General features: G+C 34.9%; 1 long non-coding RNA gene across 1 annotated transcript in view; it reads right to left on the bottom strand.

Annotated features, from left to right (window-relative positions):
- Nucleotides 1–345: 345 nt before the first annotated feature.
- Nucleotides 346–23,055, bottom strand: part of LOC139151634 (uncharacterized) — a 62,058-nt gene continuing 39,348 nt past the window's right edge. Inside the window, exons 3-4 of the long non-coding RNA XR_011556467.1 lie at nt 7,027–7,065; nt 346–2,691 (exon numbers count right to left, since the gene is read on the bottom strand). This is a non-coding gene — a long non-coding RNA (uncharacterized lncRNA). The remainder of the gene's footprint in view (nt 2,692–7,026; nt 7,066–23,055) is intronic.

Genomic DNA, 23,055 nt, shown 5'->3' with positions numbered 1-23,055 from the left:
GGGTTGTGAGTTTGAGTCCCGCATGGCCCATCACTTTTCATTCACCACTATATTTCATAAAAAACTTTAGTATGGTGAGTCATTTCAAATTTACCCTTGTTTGGCTTTGCATCATTCATATGACTGCTCCTCATTAACCGATTCCTAAGTTGGTGACTTGTGTGCGAAGCCGGCCTGTATAGAATCTAGCTAGCTGTTCTGGCAGAATTTAACACAACTGAATTCTCCCTATAAAGTATGAAAACATATCTACACCATAAAATATAGGTCCTGTACATGAACTGTATACTACACACCGTCTTACTTGTAAGACATAAGAAACAGAAATACCTCAAAGAAGCAATGTTTGACAGAGAAAATATTTTCTTGTGAAAAAAAGATGTTTAAAATCAGGGATACACAAAGTAATCCTTCCACACAACATTTCCCAGAATAATTATATCAAAGTCAACCAAAACTAACAGCTGCCATTTTGTCAAAAATACTTCCCCAGACGTACTTTGAACAATCATGAGGTTTTGAAAATGAGACACAAATTTGAGTTATAAGACTTTTTTGTTTTGTTTACTAGCCATACCATTAACTATACCTGTCATGTGGCTGCCAGAAAGCACTCAAAACCTGCATGGGATACATGATTGAGTCCTACATACATTAGTATGCAAATGCCAGAGAAAGATAATCACGAATGTTATTTGCATTATTGTACATGTCAAAAGATCACGGACGTACACTAAATAAAATGTCTTCAAATGATTGATTTACATTGTATAAAAGTTGGCAAAAAAGTAACATACTCTCCCTTTTCTAGCAAAAAGTCATGATTTCGCTCCCTTTTCTCGTGACACTTGGTCATCTCGAAAGTCATGACAGCATCCAGGAGGTCACAGGTTGCGCAGATTATTACATATTCTAACTTTGACCTTAAGACATCACATTCACATTAAAAGCAACACATTTGATAGGCCAATTTTGCCACGTTGTACGTTTTCAAATTTAAGCAGGAGCAATTGTACAACACACTCATGTCACAATTAAATGAAAACTTTTGAAAAACTTCTAGCTGCCCCATTTTGACAAAATTGGCATTTCTAGTACCGACAATCATAATAATTAAAAAAGCTACTCATTATCATAATGGACCAATCAGTGATGCGGACGGCGTCACATTCCATGATAATGAGTTTTGCTATTACATGTAACTTTACTGCTCAACAACACACTCAAGGAGTGTGGTAAGGTAAAAATTACAAAACTCAGCAAACACTGGATGAAGCTGCTGCTGGGGGAGGAACTAACGTACAAGAAATAAATTTGGCAATTAAGAGGTAGTTTATCTATGTGAGTAAACATATACATGAACTTTTCTCTGTCATTCAAATCAAGAAAGCCAGGATTATACAAACTTGTGGATGAAAATAGACTACCTCAATACATTCTTTATTTTGGACATTCTATTACAAAGTGAAATTCATCCTCAACTAAAGACTTACAATATTTGTAGAATCTTTCGTTTGCAGGAACTTTTGGAATTGACCTTCTACCCAGTTCTATTTGAAGGTAATTGTGATCCAAAATTCTTAGTATTGTCAGCCAGCTCCTTAAGGTAAAAGATCTTATATCTAGCAAGTAACTTTCAAATTCAAATTTTGTCTTAAATAGTCAGTAAGTTTGAAGCTTATATTCCTCTGCATTCCACACTTCCTTGTGAATGTTTCTCAGCAATGTTTGTTCATACATTTCACATAAACTATCATATACATTATTAACTGTGGAATTGATATTGCAAACACAAGACCATATAATATCACTCCCACTGTAAGAGCTCAATATGCTTTGTATATAATTAGACCAATCTGAATTCAACCTGGATGTAAAAGCAGATCTCAGTAAGATGTCATCTGATAAAACCAATCTATGCCAGTATTTGAGCATGTACTTTATCACCATAAAGTGAATTGGAGTTTAAGTTAATACCCAGCTCTCCAACAACACCATCAGATGGTGCATTTAGAGACTCCTAGGATAAATCTATAATAAGATATACTAACATCATTGAGAAAGTTACATTTGTCATTAATTTCATGTCCCCATATTTCACAGCCATATGTCATAATAGGAACAATTAAACTATCAAACAGTGATAATTACTTGAGAAAGTGTACCATTTTGAAGGCCCTTACGAAGGCTGAAAAGAGCTTTCATTGCCTTAAATTTAAGATTGCGAAAATTACCTTTGAATTTACCATTTGGGGTAATGACAAATTAAACCAAGGTAACACTCATGCGTACTCTTTCACTAAGTCAAGAGTCACTCCATTGTAAGTGAGTGTAACTCTTTTTACAAGATGGTAACTTTTGTTGAACACAATAATTACTTTCGTTTTCTTAAATGTTAATAGATAATTTCCATTCACGACAAAAACTATGAACCCAGTCCACATATGCCTGTGGAACAGACAAATTGGAAATGACACTGAGTTTCGTTTTTGTCACAGTTGTCAATGTCTTTACAGTGGAGGAAATGTATCCGGACTGGATGGAACTATTTTATCCAGATATCGATGAAATTTTAGGGTCAATATACTGTTGCGATGTTAAATGGCTCAAACACATACACCATTGTTGTCAACTCAGGTTATTAACTGTTTCATTCCACTGTCTTTTGGTGTTCAGATTTTTCCCCTGGATCTGTAAAACAATATTAGAATGATATCAAATATTTATGTTACTAAGAGATAGATTAATAAAAAGATTAGTGTTTATCATTATGATTCTTGGAAAAGAACATTAAAGATTTGTTAACTGTCTATGGCATAGAACATTATATATATATATATATATATATATATATATATACACACACACACACACACACACACACACACACACACACACAACCAAATGTGTAATTTGTAACTTATAGATAAACATCAGCAACTCTACAATGCACCATTATGTTGAAATTTCACAGCTAAGCAATTTTCAATAATTGATGGCTAATAAATAGCCTCTCAGAATATCAGCTATGGTGAGCCGAGATCTGTAAAATTTTGTCTCATGTAAAGTAAATCGGCCTCATGAGCTGCAGTGTTCATAAAATATGGCATTTAATGGCTTCCTACAATGGACAACAGAATGATTATATGTAACTTGAATGAATTTAATCATCTCTGAGAACTTTTGTTTTTCAAAGCAACATGACAAGTGGTTCTGGAGAATTTCGAAAAAGAATAAGATAAACTTTATACTAATTTCATGCAAATTTGAACAGATCTAAACAAGAGAATCCCTTTTATAGGTACATGCAAATCAAATTTAAAAGCTGTCCTATGAATGGTACAAGAGAATAAGATATTTTGACCAAAAATAATAACAAATTGGTTCTTAAAATTTGCATATGCAAATTCATCTTTTGAATAGATCAGAGTCAGATCATCCCTTGAGACTAATAAACCAAACATGAAAATTTTCTGACCAGTGGTATCAAAGAAATACAAAATCAACTGACAGCAACAGATGATGGAAGTACGTCACATGACTGATTTGTGATGCTGATGGCAGAGCTTACAAATTACCTGGTGTCATCTTTTCAAACTTTTGAGGTCACCTTAAAATGCATGGTCAAACTGCTTCTAAAGTTGTCTCTGAAATTTATCAATCAATAGCTACCAGTAAACAACAGGGATTATATACATTACATATTATTACATACTCCGTACCAGGATGATCATTCACTTCAACATTTTCTGGAAGAATGCCAATCATATTCATGTTTATTTGAGTTGGTGATGTTTACATTAAACGTCCATCAAAAATGTCCTTGAAATGCCCCTTCATTGTATTCAATCAATGATGGTCTTAGGGTTAAACTGCTTTCAGTCCTCATGGATTCTATGACCAGAGATTCAAACTATAAATATCTTACATTTCCTGCCTGTGGGCACAAACAGCCGCTCTTTTGGCCTTACCATCAAATTTGTCATCAAAAAACAGGAAATGTGAACTTCTTTTTGCAAAGATGATAACTTTGATAGCAGAAATTGTGGCCCATTTCTGAAATATGCCCTGATAAAATGGCCTAGCTGGCAGAATAATTTTGCATGACTGTAGGACAAACAAACTTTATTTATGTGGATTCGTGATCGGAATAACTTGTGATAGTGAAAATTAATTGGTTTATTTTTTTGTACAAGAGTCACTTGTGCATTAAAATCATTAAAACTGAGAGTAACTGTCGACATTTCTATAAAATATCATCCAAGCATTGAGTGATGTAATGTTTCCTTTGAAGAAACAGTGACAAACTAGGCTGGCATCATGCAGCTGATGCTCAATCACATACTACTACCATTGTTTTAGTGCACCATGTCCCATACGCTATTGAGGAGCCATGTTTAGTGGTACTGTATAATATGGATTTACCAGTGAAAAATGCGAGGGGACATGCAGACTTTGCTGAAAAATACTTCATTTTTTATCCAAAAAAGAAAATTAGATGTCACCTTGTGCAAGCTAGTGAGTTCAACGTTATGGAATGTTCGTTTGCAAAATTTGATTGTTTGCAAACTTATTGTTTTGCAAAAGTATTTTCAGCTAAATAACATAAACATATGACTTGATTCAGACCAACTCAATTAAAATCACATTGATATCACTGTAACATATTAGTTATGGTAAAGATATACTTTTGTGTGGGCAGATAAAAAGTGGAATCATATTTACTAATGAGGGCGCTGTTCTGGATCCGTCAATCAGAATTAAGGCACCTGGGACTCATATACATGTGATTCATGACCAGGCCAGTAACTTTCACTAAGTGTTTATGAAAAATGTTTTTAGTGATGAATACATGAAAATAAGAGTTCTTTGCTTTTACTTTTCACGCTTGTCATAAAATGATGTTGTTTTCTTGTCAATATTATCATATTATCAGTATCTACGGTATAGCTGTCAATACTCTATTTAATATTTCATTCAGAATGTAGTAGAGGTATGAATTTAATGGAAAGAGAATTGCACTTAGGGCTGAAACACGTGGAAACATAACCATAATGCATTATTTGTAAATGCAGGGTCTGTTCAAAGCTCCAGGAAAGTCCTTGAACTTTAAAAGCTTCTTGAAAAGTCCTAGAAAAGTTTTTGAAAATGAAATTGAGTCGTGAAAAGTCATTGAAAATGGATTAATCTAGCACAATTTTCAATGATGACAATATGATTTATTGTGATATCATAAAAATGATATGTAAAATGATATATAAAAATGCTATGTTGTAAAATGATATCTGGAAAATGGTATTTTGGGCCTTAAAAAGTTCTTGAAAATTGCTGAAAAATTTTTTGAAAATCTTGAAATTTTGAGTGACTTTGAATACCTGCACATATGAACTGAAAATGAGAACACAGTCTTTGTTTTGTTTACCATTCATATGTAAATCAGCTGTTGCAACTGTTGGGGTCAAAGGTGACAACAATAGACTGCTTTGGCACAGTGTGTCCTGTGATAGCCTATGGACCAAAACTGTGTTCAAAATAGTTGAACTTACGAAGGATTTAAATACCTACAGGTAAACCTGTCAAGATTAAGTTTCTTTAAAAGTAAAAATGAAAATACCACATGGTACATGCATATTAACAACTTTCACTTTTGCTCAATGTACGTCATATGATGTATCAGCCAGCACACTGTGAAAGGAAATTTCCGTATTAAACAACTGTCCTTTCACTTTTACTTCACTCGACCTTTTGACATGTACCGTCTCTGAATCGACAGCATTTGGAGGGAAAAACAGTTGATTGTATGCATGCAGTCTGATTATTGAATAATGGTCCCTCTTTATTAAAGTTAAATGAAGATATGCACTTTAAGCTCATGAATACTGTATCAATTGTATATAATTCCATTTTAATAGTAATGTATGGTGAGCTGAAAATTGATGAATACACAGACAGATATCAATTATCTTTTGTAGCAATAGCAAGGACTATCTTTTTAATGAGTTAATGGTGATCAAAGTACACCATACCAATTTTTTTAAATCTCCTGATCCGGCCAAATTCATCATAGCATTGTGGCGTATACCCTGGAAATGAAACAGAATACCCAATTTCCGACGACTTTTCCGGACCCTGGGGTGATCTCATACTTAAAAACAGTTGCAAGGTTAAGATAATGCGTAATTCTGCCCTGGTCAATGTAAATTGAGTACCTGCATGCGGGGAAGCAAAAATTATGCACAGGTCAACAATTGTTTCCTTTTGATTTGAATATGCAAATTTACACACAGCTACTGTTAACAGGCCATCACCATATATGGGCATGATTTTACATTGGTCATAGAGATAAACAAATCACAAAGTTCACCTTCAGGGTATATTTTCTCACATGTTTGTTCCTCTTTATTTTTTTTGCGTGTACGTCAATGATCTTCTGCAGGTTTGCCAAAGTCTTTGGATCAGGAGTTTTGTGTGTTCATACAACTTTCATTAGGGCAGTGGAGCAGCTTTTAATAGGCTGGACACATAAAGGCAGTTATTCCAGATCTACAGTGTATGACCAAGTTACCAGTCAATACCATACCCCTTAGTTTGCTACCGTTAGGGTAAAAAGAAGACCTAGAAATGCCAGTGAAATGCCAGTTGATACTCTTAGCAAGTTAGACTTTGTTGTATATACAGCATTTTACAACCAGGAAAATAGTTTCAGCATTTTGATATACTCTATGAGAAACTCTATAAAAGACAGGCTGACATTGTTTCAAAATCAGTCAACTTTCATCCCAAATACCAGATTTAGACATGACTTATTAGCGAATTAGGAAATGTTTATAGAAACTATTATAAACACACTACAGCCTAATTTATAACAGTCCTTATGTCCTCCACTTATTCAAAAGTCAACAATTTATCAGAGTGCACTTTAGCTGAGACTAGTACATGCATGTACTTAAAGAATTTCAGCAATTTTTAATTGCAAACTTTTAGCCATATTTCATCGACATTTTTATTTAGTTAATTTGTCCTTACTTTTTTAGAGCTGCCCTACATGGATAAAGCCTGCCGTTCCTGCCAGAAAGATAAATAAATAAATAAATAATAAATAAATACTACATACATGAATAATTTATTTAAGTATATAATGTAATGAAATAAATTATTATTATTATTACTATTATTATAATTTATTTCAGACAATGTGTCCAAATCAGCATTACACAAACAAAAGGAACATTAAACTGAAATAATCAAAAACAAAGAAAAAAAAACGCAGAAGAAACAGAGAGAATGATAAACACTTGCGAAAGAAAGACTTAAATTGTGTACAACTACTTCCTCCAGAGATGGAAAATCTTACTGTGGCAATTCCAGTCTGAATGACATATAACAGAATTGCGTAGTGAAGATCTATCAATTCTGCATTTACAGTTGTAAATACTTTGTCGGATAACTTCCCCCGAGAGACATAATATTGTTAGACACAAACATATTTGAAGCACTGCTACCAGGAGATACACCTTGGAGCCTCCTCCAAACATTGTTATACATAACTTTTAGTTTGTTCAAAACCTTTGATTTGTAGTTAAACCACAAATGGCAGCAATAAATATTTATACAGTAAGCAGAAAACAACACTTTCTTAACATCAAGAGAACAGCGTTTACAGTGTCTCCAATAGCATATTGGCTCTAACACAGAAATTATATACGTCTTTGTCGTTCAACATCAACATCACATGCCCCAAGTGAGTGTGCTGAGTAACAAATTTTACCCTGCTACCATTGAGCATCACACAAGGTGTACGAGAGACGATAATCTTTCTTCAATTAAAAACCATACATTCCGTTTTTTGGGAATTATTATGTCATTTTCTCTACCGTAATCTTCACATACTGAGAAGATACTGTAAACCCTTCACACTTGGCCTGAGAAGAGTCATATCATCAAATGAAGATTTAGGTTTTTGATTTCTTCTGTCCATAGCCAAAGTTATCTATAGTCTTAACAAATTTACTCCCAAATCCAAGTATGGTCCAGCATTGATAATGACTGCTTTTAAAGGCCCATTGCTATGGCGGCAAAAAGGGTAAAACCAATGATTGTTGATATAGATATATAAACTGAAAGAATATGACTTCAAAATTTTATCAGGCAGAGTGCATGAATGAATTCAATTCACCCGCAGAGCTAAGAAGCTAAGAGGCCAACACTACAGACCTAATTCATATGGATAAACACATTTAAATTTGTTTGCATAAGTTGATTTTTTTCCCATAAAGCAATGACATTATATATTTCTTCAAATGTTTCTCATTGATAATGACATTTCATATTCTCACTCTTTTTAGTTACAAAACAACTGCATTGTTAATTAAAGCCCCAGTATAATGCTAACTTTCGATGATTTTTTTCATTATTTTATATTTCAGTTGCAACTTCTTTTTCTATTCCCCAAAGAATGTTGAAATACCCACTCTTTAGCTTAGTTTGTCACCTTAATCATTCAAATGTATAAAATGCATTTTTATTGTTTGATCTGAATTCTAGTTGGGACCAGAAGTCACTTTTCAACAATAACAATGCAGTTCCACACACATATGGGCTGAGTTGAAAAGCTGAACATAGTGTATATCAATATTCTTTGGAGAGAAGAACAAGGAATTATGGTTCACAGAATAAAAATGGTGAAATTATCATCAAAAGTTAGCATTACCGGGACTTTAATGTAATATAAACAACTTCAATTGGAACAGCCTAAGGGCATGCATCACAAACATTTATATCACATAATGCAACTTTCATGATGAACAAAATTCTGTCTGACACAAATGATGTCATTCAAGCCAGTGCACTTGTGAGCCGATACAGGAAGGTAGTTCAGTGTGGTATGCATTAAAAAAGTTAAAATCTGAGAACGAAAATCAGTCTCTGAACTCGGTGATACATACACATGGTGGTCATTCCATTTCCCAACTTCCTAAATACTTTTCTAATGTAATTATATACCACACAGCGGCCGTTGTGTATTGGCTCACACGCGACTGCATATGATTCAATGTCACCAGCATACATTAACTTGGCCCCGGGGTACTGGGCTGCAGCACATGCATGCATATATACATTCAAATATATATATTGCTGGCAAAGCATTGAATACTCAATGAGCGCTAATTCAAGAGTAATTAATATTGGACACTGCTCAACAGGTACATCCAATCATGAGCTGAGTGTAACTGGCATTTAAACTAAAAGCCTCATGGGTATAATTAACAAATGCCAGATATGCATTCATTCAGTATTTGAACAAGTCAAGATGACAACAAATAATATATGCATGCATTCAATCATGTGATAATCCATATAAAAACAAACTTTTTGCTAAAATCAGGCCCGGCGAAACAATAAACTTGGCAGTTATGAAGTGCTATGAACCAATGATCCATTTTTGACAGTTTTCATACTTGCACAAGTATAGCTTTAAGGTGGCTTGACTTATTAACTGTCAGCGCATATTCACAAGCTGCATGTTTTGTGTGCAACAGTTGGTAATTGATTAAATTTGCCAAATTGATGAGGGGCTATGTGTGTGACAGCCTTTTGACTGATGGTGTCTGCATGAGAAATTGCTTGCCCCTATATATTAAACTTCTTTTAGCCTCATGGGTAATAATTAATAGCTGTCAATGATACGCATGCGCTCATTATTGCATAACGATTAGAGACGACCCGCATGACAACACAATTATGTACATGTGCTACCATTCATTTATGTGATCATTCCTGTAACTCATAAATTTTTCCTTTATGAGTAATTTGGCCTTACTTTTGTGTTTAAATGGAGTATGCATAATTACACATTGACGTATTAAGCAATAATTGTATTGCAATACCATCATATTCAAAATGTACAATTTGAATATTGGGGTAATACTGGCAACAAAATGGTCAGAAATTAAATTATTATGCAGTAAAAATTATATATGAACTTTTTTTTGCTTCATTTGCTGTATTTCAGTCTGCATGTCTGTCTGTCAGAGTATGTATGTATGTTTGTATATTTATATGTAACGGTATGTATGTATGTGTGCATGTGTCTATATGTACATGTACGGTATGTACCGGTATGTATGTATGTATATGTATGTATCCACGTATGTATCCATGTATGTATGTATGTCCATCAACTGTAAAAATTTCAGAACCTTTGGATTTATCACTCAGACATTGGCTTTACTACATTTATTGAACTCATACAGAGTTCGCGTTTACACAAAAATCGTGCGTATTTACGCATTGAAATTGACTCTCTACGCATTTTTTTCATTATTATGCGTATTCTATACCCAAAGGATAACAGTAAAATGTTTCCGAAAGCACTCCGTGCGACTGAGCTTAGGCGACAACCAGACGAAATTTGTTGCAACACATTTCTGTCAATCACTACTTTTGTGTGGAAAGTTTTCGGATTCTCTGGGCGTTGTCTGAAAAATCGGCATTGTAGTTCACAGGCACATTACTATGTCAGCTGTGCCTATGAATTACGTTGCTAATTTTCAGGCGAGCAATAGTTTCTGAAACTTAAGTAAGGGATTGACAGAAATGTTGCCACAAATTATATAAATGCCAACCCTGCACGATCATCGCGTCTCGCTGTACCAAAATTTTGATCAAGCACACATGCAGCATGGCGTTGAAGCAGACAAATCTGTTTTCTTTCAACTTTGCTCTACAAGTCCGTGAAAAAAATGATTCATCGGTAGAGCTCGTCGGAATCCTGATAAATTTTGAACACGTACTGCAGAAGTGTCTCGATAAACTGCCATAACTCTAACTTTTGGGTTGCCCCATGTGTGTTGACGGTCGCATGTATACCCTTCGCTGTTACGTTTCAACATTGTTCAAGTTGTTCATTAAACTGTTTTCATTAAAATAATGTTACATCATACAATCGGAATATGTAGTGTGCGTTTATTCAACGGCACAATGTATTTTGCAGTCAGTTTTTTCATCAATCGAGTGCGGAAGTGAAATTACGCACTCAAATCCAGCCATTACGTAGTTTTAGCAGACTAATGCGTGTGCCGTACGCGAGGAGAAAAAAGTCAGCGCGAACACTGTCATAGATATAATATTGTAAACAATTTATGCATTTTAGAAGTGTCTCAATTTTCAGTTACTTGCAAACTTGCAAAATTGCATAGTAATGTTTGTGATAAGTAGATGTGGAATTTCAATGAAATTAATTAATTTGACAATTTGACAAAGGAACATTTATTATGAATAGTCAAGTGCAAAAAATAATTGCAAAGAGGCTTTTAAACTTTTTATGAACTTTTTAGCTCCACTGTCAGAAACGCTGAGCAAGGTTGATCATCGCAGTGTCTGTTGTCCATTGTTCCTCATCCTCCATCCTGTTTTGCTCTTTCGGAAAACGCCTGCTTAGAAATCTTTTGTATTTTATTTTAAAATCTTTCAGAATGACTGTAAGTTAATTTGTCGATACAATGAGAATACATGCATATGTAATATTTTGGGGTTAATTTTCTTTGTTTTTTTGTGTTCCAACATTTTTTTCAGATCCCACTGGTCAGATAATGTTTTCAACTGTGCTATGTAGCTTTCTAAGATGTCTGTCAAGTCACATTTAAAGTTAGCATGAAATTTGCATATCATTTTTTTTTTGTTTGCTCAAATTTTCTTTGAATGATTGGTTTGTCTAGTAGCAGTCAAATTTAGTTTGTATATTCCCTCAATCAGATTTTCATAAACAATAATGATATATGCATATGCAAATTTTGGGTGTGATTTTCTCTTTTGTGGTCAACAAAATTCCTCTAATACCTCTGGTCTAACAACTTATAGGTTGTCAGGGATGCCCATATTAAGATTAATCAAACAAGCATGAAATTTGTATCGGTCAATTTTTTTCTTAATTTTTTTTCATTTTTTGGCTCAATATTCTTCAATGATTTTTTTTCCTTGAAACACAGCATCACATAGTGATTAAAGTTGGTTTGTAGCTACTAAGCAATGGCCTCTGCTCATTCAGTCTGGTTCAAATGATGGTTAAATTTACACTTTGCAATTTTTTAGGCTAGTTTTATTGTTTTCTGTCAAAGCAATTGTTTCCCCTGGGACCACTTTTGTCACACCCTTATGAAGCCTGTTATGGATACCCTCATTAATTTTCATAATTTCATAATTTTGCATTAAAAATTTGAAATTTGTACAGTTTCTCAGTGCAAATTTCTGTACCTGGTATATTATTCAGACTTATGACAAGATTGTACTATCATGATGTTACGTAAGGGAATGTATATCTGAAGATGAGAAAATCAGTGATTCTGATAGTGATTCTAGTTTTATACACATTCAGCTACAACCTAGCAGAGCATATTTTTTAGTCCACCTTTATCACTTGTTTAATATTATGTTTTTCAGATTAGGGAAGTGGGCATGTGTATAAGATCAACTTGATGAAACTTTAGGTAGATTAATAAAGTCAACAGGAATACTGCACTGAAAACAATCAGATTAGTCACAACTATAAATTGTTACTGATTTGCATATTTGGAAATTTTTTTGAAATTGGTGAGCATACATCAATAATGCCGTACCGATTAGATCAACCTTGTTGTACATTGCACCAACGTACATTCATCAGTCAATTAATTGTTGACGAGGCAGCTCCAACTGTGTACAAGTCTGGTCGATAATTCCCGAACACTCAAGATAGCTTAACTCCAATTGATAATTGTTAGAATCGGGTTAAAAATTTCAACCACTTTAGATTCTGATTGGGCAAGATTTTTCAAAAAAAATGAAGCAAATATGTAAGTTTGGTACTAAGACAGGTCAATAAGGTGTGGTTTCAACCCTTGACATTATTATACATCGATCATGTCAAAATTCTGGCAAGATCCTTATCATGTTCACAGTATGTTTGGTAAAGAAATTTTATGAAATTGTGATATCTGAGTGTTAATTTTGGTATTAATTTATGCCAGTGACTGTTTGAGTGTTAAACAGCCCCTCAAAACATATGGCATCATGCAGATCTTTATGTGGACATATTAGTTCACTGATCCTACATCAACTTTTCACAGAATTACTTGGAGACGCGCATGAACTTTAGTAAAGATCCACTCCAACGTGTGTGTGTTTTATTCTGTGAGACAATTATTATTGTTTCTCTGGTACCATTCAATGTATAAGAGCTGGCTAATAGGCATTTTAGCTACAAAATGTACATGGTCTAAACAAACGGATTATGTTAAGACTCTCAACAGAATTGACTCAGCCTATGTCAGTTCAAGTACATTAAAGTTGCATGGACTCTGTATAAGAGTTCATACATGTATCGTACTTGTTATAGGGTGTGTACACAGCTGAATGCATTTTTGCAGTGCATACCAAAATTCCTCAGTGCATGTAGCAGGACCACATAATTTAATTCAGTCAACAAATTTTTACCATATTATGTCATCGGTTAGCTGTTCCTTACGCAGACTCTCGTACTTTGTCAGGGCAACAGTGACATCATTGAAACTGTCAAACCAGTTCAAAAAGTTTCACAGTGTTCATTGGTTGTCTGTGACTTCCAGCCTCCTCTACAATTTGAGTTGCATTCATCATTTTCATTGCAGTGGTTATAATATATTGCATTGAACTGGTGGTGCTGGCAATACCGGAACTGGACTTATTCAGTCTAAAATATTATTGCTGACACTGTTATAGGCATATAATATATAGTCATCATATAGGTTGTAATATTATCAGTCAGTAACAAAGAAATAAACTCTGTAAAAGTTGTCAGGAAGGAGCGTACGTACGTTGCACGCATAGTCAAAACCACACCATACATAACTGTTTGCAATTGTACCTGCAGGGTGTCAGCTGTCACCCAGATATTTGTAAATCGATTATGAACAGTTGCAGTTTCTTGAATATTGGACGTCTATGCCTCACTAAGCCTTTATAAGCCTGAAATCAAGCCTCGAATGCCAGGGACTTTACACATTTGCAACATATTTTGCCTGACCATCGCCATTTCACTGATATTGGAGATCAACTTAGACCATACGTCTTTAGGGAGTTTCATACAATATAGTTTTACAGCCATGCACAGGTGGGCATGCATGCTGGCAAATTCTTATTGGGACGCCACCAAATTTATTTACCCCAACCAACGAAAACAAAATATGGTGACCCCCTGGGGCCCAGTGTATAAGATGTTCAAAATTTCATGACCCCTCTTCACATTACGGGAAGGCTCCATTAACTTAGGAATACCCTACTTCCCTAGAGGATCAATTTCACAGACCTGTCTTTCCTACAATGGCACTACAATAGCACCAGCTTGATAAGATAAACATAACAATGGAACATTCACACCTTGGGGATTAAAAGTCTTCTGTTTGTCACCCGAGTTGCTCAGGCAAGGACTCGGGTTTCAGGTACCATACGAGTTAATGCAGTCGTCCCCTAATGATAAAACCAGTGGAAATTTTCATATTAAAATTTTGGATACTTTATCTGGTGTTTAAGCTAATTCTGCTCTGTAACAGAATATACTTTGACAATTTTCAATTATTTTAATTCCATGTATTGATCAACTGCCAGCTTCTTGGTCTCACTTCCTACAACATTTTCAAATGACAATTACCGGTAAGTATATTGGTCATTGTCATTGTAATATATCTGTAGATGCAATGTCCAATTCATATTGTTGACAAATCAAAAGTTTGGGCCTCAATATTGACTATCAACAGTACATTATGCATGACTAAATCATTTTCAAGTTGAATTTTTAAAATTGACAGGCATGTATTCAGACTCAACCAGGACAAAGTCAGTGAACTATTGTTATTAATTGCTATTAACAAAATAACCATGGTATCTTGCAATAGTTAAACATAGTTGACTAACCTACTATGGATTATTTATACCATAATCGTCATCATCATAGATGAACCGATTGGTCACACTCTGTGTCAACTATAGCTGCTGTCCTTTGACCAATTTTTTGTTCGGTCTGGTCAACCATTTCTGTAATATTGGCATGGTCCTATCATTAGTGGACACAATTCTTATTTGACCATGTTTAACCATGGACCAGTCAGGTTAACATGACTGAGGGGATTTGGCTCAGGGGTTTAATTTGACTGTGATGTCTTCACTAGGTGAATGGGTGCTGTACATTGTGAGTTCAAATCCGATCAAACATCTACTGATTTTAACATCAACAATGTGACCACGATTGGACCATGGCACTATTTATCAATCATGGTCAATTGGTCAATCAGGTTTTCCACCATGGTAATTGGACATGTTTGGTTCAACCATTTTATAAGAGTATAAATACCTTCCCCCACTATTGAGGTGAGTGAAAAAACTTATGTGACCAATATCCAATTGCAGTTTTATAATTTCACATCACTCTGCAAGCCGATTTTACAAGCCCTAACAACTGAATACTCCCTAATATAAATGGATGTCATATAAATCAAAGTATTGCAGATACCGGTAGATTACTCATTATAATGTAGGTTGAAGATCTGTTCGTCATTCAGCTATGACAGAAATCTCCTCACAGTATGAAGAATATGGAAAAAATTTAAGAGGCCAGACTGCAATGACTTTACATTATGTACAGAGATAATATTTCTAAGGCTTGGCTGTTTATATACTTTGAAATTTTTATATCAATTGGAATAAAAAACCTCTTTGACACATCAATTGAACATGTTACGCTTGAGGCAATGAAACTATACCTGAACTAGCTTGGGTTGGCAAAATGAACTCATAAACTGGAACAGTTCATGATATGTAATAGGAACTGGCCATTAATTATGGGGGAGGGGGGAGAGATTGTATAATTTCACAAGCAAGCATTTTTTTTAAAGCATCATATTAAAATCTTTAAATATGTATTTATTTGAATGTCACATTAGCTCCAACGATTCGCTTCTTATATGGTGGGAGAAAATGAGAAACACAAGTTCATATTGAGAATATTGAGAATCTGTTGCAGCAAAGACATACGTATTCAAACATGTCATTTTTGACTTCTTCTCTTTTGTTAACTGTGACCGAAGAGTGCCATAAAAAGCCTTTTATTACATTACAATGTTTGTAGCAATGCATATGTATCACTGTGACCTACTGCAAAACCAAATTATTCTTCAAATACCACATTCAATAAAGACATTAAACATATACTTCAAGATAACTCAGTCTGCCTATTAATTTTTCACATATGCATATTCCGAAACACATTTGGGCCCTCCAACCCCCCAATCAAATTTTTTGTAAAGTCCCTAAACCTACTATCTTAGATCAGCAGCATGATCTCGCCAATCAAATTAGAAGTACATAATTAAATTAAAGTCTTTGGTGTTGTGGTGGACAGTACATGATATGTATGTTTCATCATTCATTTATGCCCAGGTTTGGACAAATTAACTTAACTGAGATCTGCTAACCTAATGTACAAGTCATAGACTAATAGTACCCGGGTAGTATGTTAATTTTTGTCAGGTCTGCAGTGAAGTTTTCCCGGGGAAGTTTTATGGTTACATGCCTAATGGGCAGATTTTCCAAATTTTGTTTTGCTGCCATCAAATGTGTGAGGTATAGGTCCAGCCACAACTGCAAACATGATTATCTGGAAAGGTAATGTGACATTGCATTTTACCGCTTGGATTTCTGGTTTAACTTTGAAAACTGCCTTAAGTACGAGCACTCTGATAAAATTTAAGATCTGCATAACCGTGTAATTGAGTTCACAACCAAGTCTTACACTGACATCTTGTTTCCATTATTTCTTCACTTCTTTGGATTATGTTGTTCAAAATGTTACCCCGCAGCTTTAGGCCAGCTGGTATTTTGCTGTTTACAAGTCCCCTTGGCACTCCATGATCAGTATTGAAAACCAAATATGACCTTATAAAAAAGCTTAGCTGGTGACCTCACAGAAAAGGTTCATAAGTTGTCCCCCTTATGTGGACAATTACGTGTATCACACCACTGCTGCACATTTCCAATCATTAAAATTCCAATGATCTCATGTTATGGCATTTGCCAATTAAATTCACATTTTTTAAATTGGCTGCAATCCAGCTGGTTACGTACAATGATTTATGTTCTGACCTGCAGATAAAAGAATTAATTACTTTTATAACTGTTGAAAGAAAAGTTTAGCTAGGTGCTGATCATCATGATGCAGATCCTGTTGAATATCACCATGATGTTGTTATAAAATTTCATGTCATTTTATTAGCTTTGAAGAGCTATTATCAAGTCAAAAGACAGACCTGTATGTTAAATGTTTAATTACTATGCAAGAACATTATTGCTGAATAAGCATATTAAGTAAAGGTAGCCTAAGGGGTCTTGTTGTATTTGTGTGCCCCGTAAAGACTACGCCATAACCTGCATCTGTCAGTATCAGACAATATAATCGCATTTCACATTTAGTTCTGCAGGATCACATAATATATAACATAATTTTCATGTAATTCTGTCCAGAAGTAACAATTATATCATAGTTTAAAATCAAAAACACTATATAAGGCTACGATGAATTTCCAAAGAATTTACAGAAATTTACATCAATTCATTGACTGAAAAGGGTTGAATCCGATGATATTTGGTGTAACACTTTAAAGTTATTGACTCTCTGCAATTGCCAAATGAAATCCTGACGCTGCACTCTATTATGCAAGTGGCCTAATCAGAGACCAGTACTATGGAAAAATAGTCTAGCAGCATCATGTGTAAATCTCTTTATAGAATGCTACATGCTCAGGGACTGTTTGCTTGCCTGCAGGCATGCACTCCAAACTCGTCTTTTTTTCAGCTCGTCTGTTGGTATGTAATTGTAAATTCTTTGTGAAATTACTTCTCAAACAAAAACAGGATTTTTAGCATTTGTGTGAACAGAGACTTGGAGAGAGTCTGTTAATAACTATTTGATATCTTTTAGTTTCAGTTTCGTTTCGCTCACGTCATTGTAGACACAGTTTTGCACAACAAACGAAGAGCGTGACCCGCCAAGTCTGCTATCTCAGTGAATGTTGGTGTGTATACATTAACCTTTGTGAAAGTTTACTGAGTGCATGACCCAGTCCGCAGCTTTAATCGGTATGTCCAAATCCTTTATCAATCTAATGTGATGATAGAATTAACATTCGCAAGCATAATCTCGCCCTCAATGAAAATCTCTACAGAAAAAAAATCAGCTGAGATTAGCACTTAATTACTATAATCTACTTGGCAGTAAATTCTAATGATTCATTGAATTCTAATGTTTATTGGAATATTCTTTTATGTTACATCTTTCAAGGGTGGATTTTGGAGTTGCTGTACCATGTAGATTTGAGGATTATTGAATTGGTTGAGGCAAGTACATGTTGACCTTCTGGGCCAGGTCAGCTATAGTTGGTAATTAGTGAATAATGTACAAGTGAGGCCTATTAAAAAGTACTTCTAATTATGCTTGCGTGCATGAAATTCTTTTAGGATTATACACAATGCTGGCGTCAATGACCCCAAAATGCTGCTTTGGCATTATAATGCTGGTTGTATTGTTGGTGACAGGAATATGGGATTTTCTGCTAAACTGAATTGGCACAAAGAAGTTGGGCTGCAAGGCCATTAATTTGAAATACTTTACGCAGTTTCAGTTTCAGTAACTTACGATAAAAGATTACGTCACTTTTAGATAAATTTCATTGATTTTGACAGCAGGTAGTTTTTCAGGAAAATTCTTATCACGATGTTTCGGTTTCAATAATTCAAGATAGGATTACTTCTCTTTTAGATAATTTCATTGATTTCGATACCTCTGGGCAGTGTTTTCGGGAAAATTCTTATCAAGTTGTTTCGGTTTCAGTAATTCAAGGTAAAAAATTACATCATTTTTAGATAAGTTTCATTAATATTGATGGCTGGCAGTGTTTTCCAAGAAACACTTCACATCATAAACAATTAACTAATTCGTTGGTCGATACTTAGAGAAAGGTTTAATATTTGATTAATATTTAAGGCTGAAAGGGATGTAGGCTGTTGGAACAGCATACTTGCGCAAGAGTTGATGGTCGCGCACATTTTGGGAACTGCGTGATCTGGTGTCCATGAGGGCGCACTTGGTGGCATTATGATTTGGGTCAAAGGTCAGATGCATTCGTACACAGTATTGAGGTATCGGTTAATACAATATACACATTGCTTATAAATTCACATCCGGTGCTGAGCGTCACATGTCTGTTATGAGCGGTAGGGGGCGCTAAATCTGGTATTGTACCGTAATTCAACGCCCCTCAGGTCAGTCGCGTTGGTAATATGGAGACACATGTACTGTTCTGAAAATTCCAAAAAATAAATACAAGGCAGGAAGCACACACAACTTTCCTCATAATTATGGTAATTTATCATTATATTTCTTAATTTATTAATAACTACCAAATTTTATCAGCGATACAAAAACCGCTATCATTTGGCTGCGCGAAATGAAACTGAAAGTTTTGGCCCCAGTAAAGCACTGCTTTTTCTTTATTTTTAAAGCTTACGCTGGAGTAACATTTTGTGTGGTGTCAATTATGCAACTTAACCAGTATCACATTCTGGGCTTTCAATTAAATGCCTAAGCGTCCATTGGCTAGCCTTGTAGACCTACCCATGCAATTACATGCAATGAGCTTGAATACCTTGTACCGATAATGCTACCCTAAATTAGTGTAGTATTGTCTGGAATTCTCAGAAAGCTGATTAGAGAGAGACGTTTCTCAATTTACATTAAGCATTGAGCATAAAAGGGGTCAGACTGTGTACATTAACCTCCAAAGAGAAGGTGGTTTCGGTATCGTAACTTTTTTAAAGTACAAAAAGTATCCCATATCGTAAGGGTTGCAGCAGACCATTTCCAAAAATGGACTCATTGCTGTAGTACACGTACCTGATGGTTTACCTTATATACACACATGAATATCTGTATTACTAACTCGCCCGAATCCCAATTATTCTGACACATGATAGAAAAACACAAGTCAATATATCGTGATGGTGACGACAGGATGTGTGAGGGCGCTTTAAAAGGTATTGTTCCTTCCAACGAAATGTGCAACCAACTTGAAAGTTGAGTATTATGAGTATGGATCAAGCTAATGAATGGCATCAGAAACATAATTTATGCAGTATAAGTCTCAGCGATAAAGGGATTACATCATTTTATGCCTAAGGCTATGATAGCGGTATTTTCTGAGAAACGTGCACTTCATCACGTCATGCTTGGTGTTCTTCAATAAAACAAGTAGAAACATTTTTAGATCTCCCAGCTGTTCTGTTTTACTTCCATGGTTGAATTTTCTAAGAATTATACTCACAGCTGGAATACATTGACAAATAATTGTCTGCTTCATTCAGGTTTCCATGAAGTATAACACTTCCTTGCATACCGGTAATGATACTCAGAAATGTGCGATAATTTACTAAAATTTAGCGAAGCTGTCTTCTATTGGTGTACCGGTATTGTGCACTGGGCGTGTGTACTCTAATGGTAACGTCATTTGGTCACATGAGTGCATGAGTTGTCCTTCTGTTCCTTAACTGTCTCCCATAATGCTTTGGAAACAATAATATTAAAGTGATTAACATAATCTTACAATTAATTAACCAATTGACAGAGCCAATCACATGTCCAAACAATTATTATTTTGACAGCAGGTGCAGATGAACTTATTAGCGGCCTTTCAATCTCTAATAACTAAAAACATCTTGTTTCTTAGATGATTTCGGGGGAATTCCTATCACACATCTAGTAGAAATTTCATATTCATTCTGAATATGTTACAGAAGTGGAGAAATACTTTACTCATAAACATATACAATTCAGGTATTATCTCAGGAAAGGCGAAAAATGTACAGTCAAACTTTTAGAATTAATACCAATTTCACACTTTTATTTGTCAATCATCTGGCAATAGCATAGCTAGCGTTTGTTACTTACGCATAGCTAGCTAGCGTTTGGGTATTGTCAGCTAGAAGCCATGCATGTGCAATTGCTTGTTAGTTGTTACAAATACCGGTACGTCGGTAACAGACAGATCTCGACAGCTTAGGATGCGGGCAGTGGGTATGTACAACATATCCTTTATCACTGTGAACATAGCAATTGCACCGAACATTGCAGCTATACTACAAGTTTGGGTCAGGTTAATCGATCACCATCAGCTTGATACTTTGGATCATGAAGTTTCAGTATCACTCAGATTACATATCATGCACCTACCGGTACATGTTTGTTTGATAATTAATACAAAGGCTTATGCAAGCTATCATTTTCTGAGAAACGTGACGTTACTCTAAGCATAAAACATTCAGAAAAGACACGTAGGCATGCCCGATGTGTTCCCCAGAATAAGTGCATGCGAAACACTCACTTGAAAAGGAGAAAAGATTGACTATTCATCGTCATCAGGGATTAGGACAGGAAGAGGACCCTTAACTGTGTATCCCAGGTGACAGGATATGTGGCACGCCGGGCAATTTTTGAGGTTATTGGACTGAGTGAACATCAAAGGGAGGCATATTAAGGCAATTTCATTAATAAATAATTATTACTAAAGAGGTTCTGGTGATACAATTAGTTCCAAACTGTGATAACGCAATTAAGTGAAACATTACATCATTTAATGCATGAGATGTAATGAAGTACGTGTTTTCCGAGAAAACCTTCAAGGTTACTTGAAAATATCCAGTGGTATATAAAAAGTTTAATGATTTCTCTGAAACATACGCACACTTCTTATGAATTTCGTTATAAATATCAGTCAATGTTGGAGAGGAAGAGATCGTCAATACTTGTGGTCAAGCGGCTTTACGTACATTAGAAGCGCTGATTTTCCTTGAGGGCGCACTTTGTGTTATTCTGATTATGGGTCATACATGTATGTATTTATGCCTCAATACCGATTAAGTAACAATTTCACTAACTTAGAGGAATTTTTCTAAAAATGCAGCTTTTTTTTGCAGTTTATTCAACTGGAAATTCATCATCTTGCTCACTCTTTTGATGATTAGATCAGTTTGGATTTTATTCTTCAGGCGCTTCCAATTCTTAGAACTTCTAACGACACGAAAAAAATCTTTAACCCTTTTCAAAGAAACTTAAATTGCATAAAACTTCAGTTCCATTCAAAGGTGGCTGCAGTTCACACATTATATATCATCAATGAAGCAAACGTTTGCAGCATTAAAAGAAATCAAAACTTCAATCTCACATCATCATGACATTTGAATCATATTCACATTGCTGTAAAGTCAAGTGCAAAATTAACTAGTACATAAAATTATGCATAAAATCATTGAAATCAATCACTTATAAAGTCAATCAATTTGAGATAAAACTGGTAAACAACCTGTGCCTATAACCCACACCGAGTGGCTGGAAGGGGTTAACCCTACAGTTTATTAGCCTTTAATGGGTTGACTATCATGATAGAAATTGTATCACACCACTGTACAATCCAAGACTCTGATGATGTTATTCACTGGAAATACACCCTCATCCAATTATTTAAAATTAACTGTGCCCTCATAAACAGGCCTATCTTGAAGGATAATCACTACATGTGTACTGTTTGATTTATTGTACTTGCACTGAAGCACTTCCCCAAAATGCGTTGTTATGCAATATAGTTATTGCTAATGCCATAAGAGACACCTGTTGAATAATTTAGTTATTGAGAAAATTAAGTGTAATTTCATAAATGAGGGGCCACCATATTAGCCCTGGTATGATACAACATATCAATGACTTGTCAATAGCATTGTAATGGCTTTGTTTGACTATATAATCGCTGAACAAACCTGTTAGGTATATGTCGGGTATTCTAGGGGGCCTTGTATTTTTATTCCTGTGACATAACCTGCAGCTGTTAAATAAGACACTTATAATACACCAACATTCCACAGGCTCTAAGAGTTAACTTTGAAACTTTTTATGACTGTTATTTATAATGACACAGAGGATGTATAAAAAATTATCCTGTCCATAAA

The sequence above is a fragment of the Ptychodera flava genome, chromosome 15 (genome assembly GCF_041260155.1).
Source record: "Ptychodera flava strain L36383 chromosome 15, AS_Pfla_20210202, whole genome shotgun sequence".
Classification (NCBI taxonomy): Eukaryota; Metazoa; Hemichordata; class Enteropneusta; family Ptychoderidae; genus Ptychodera; species Ptychodera flava.
This window is presented reverse-complemented; position numbering and strand designations above follow the sequence as displayed.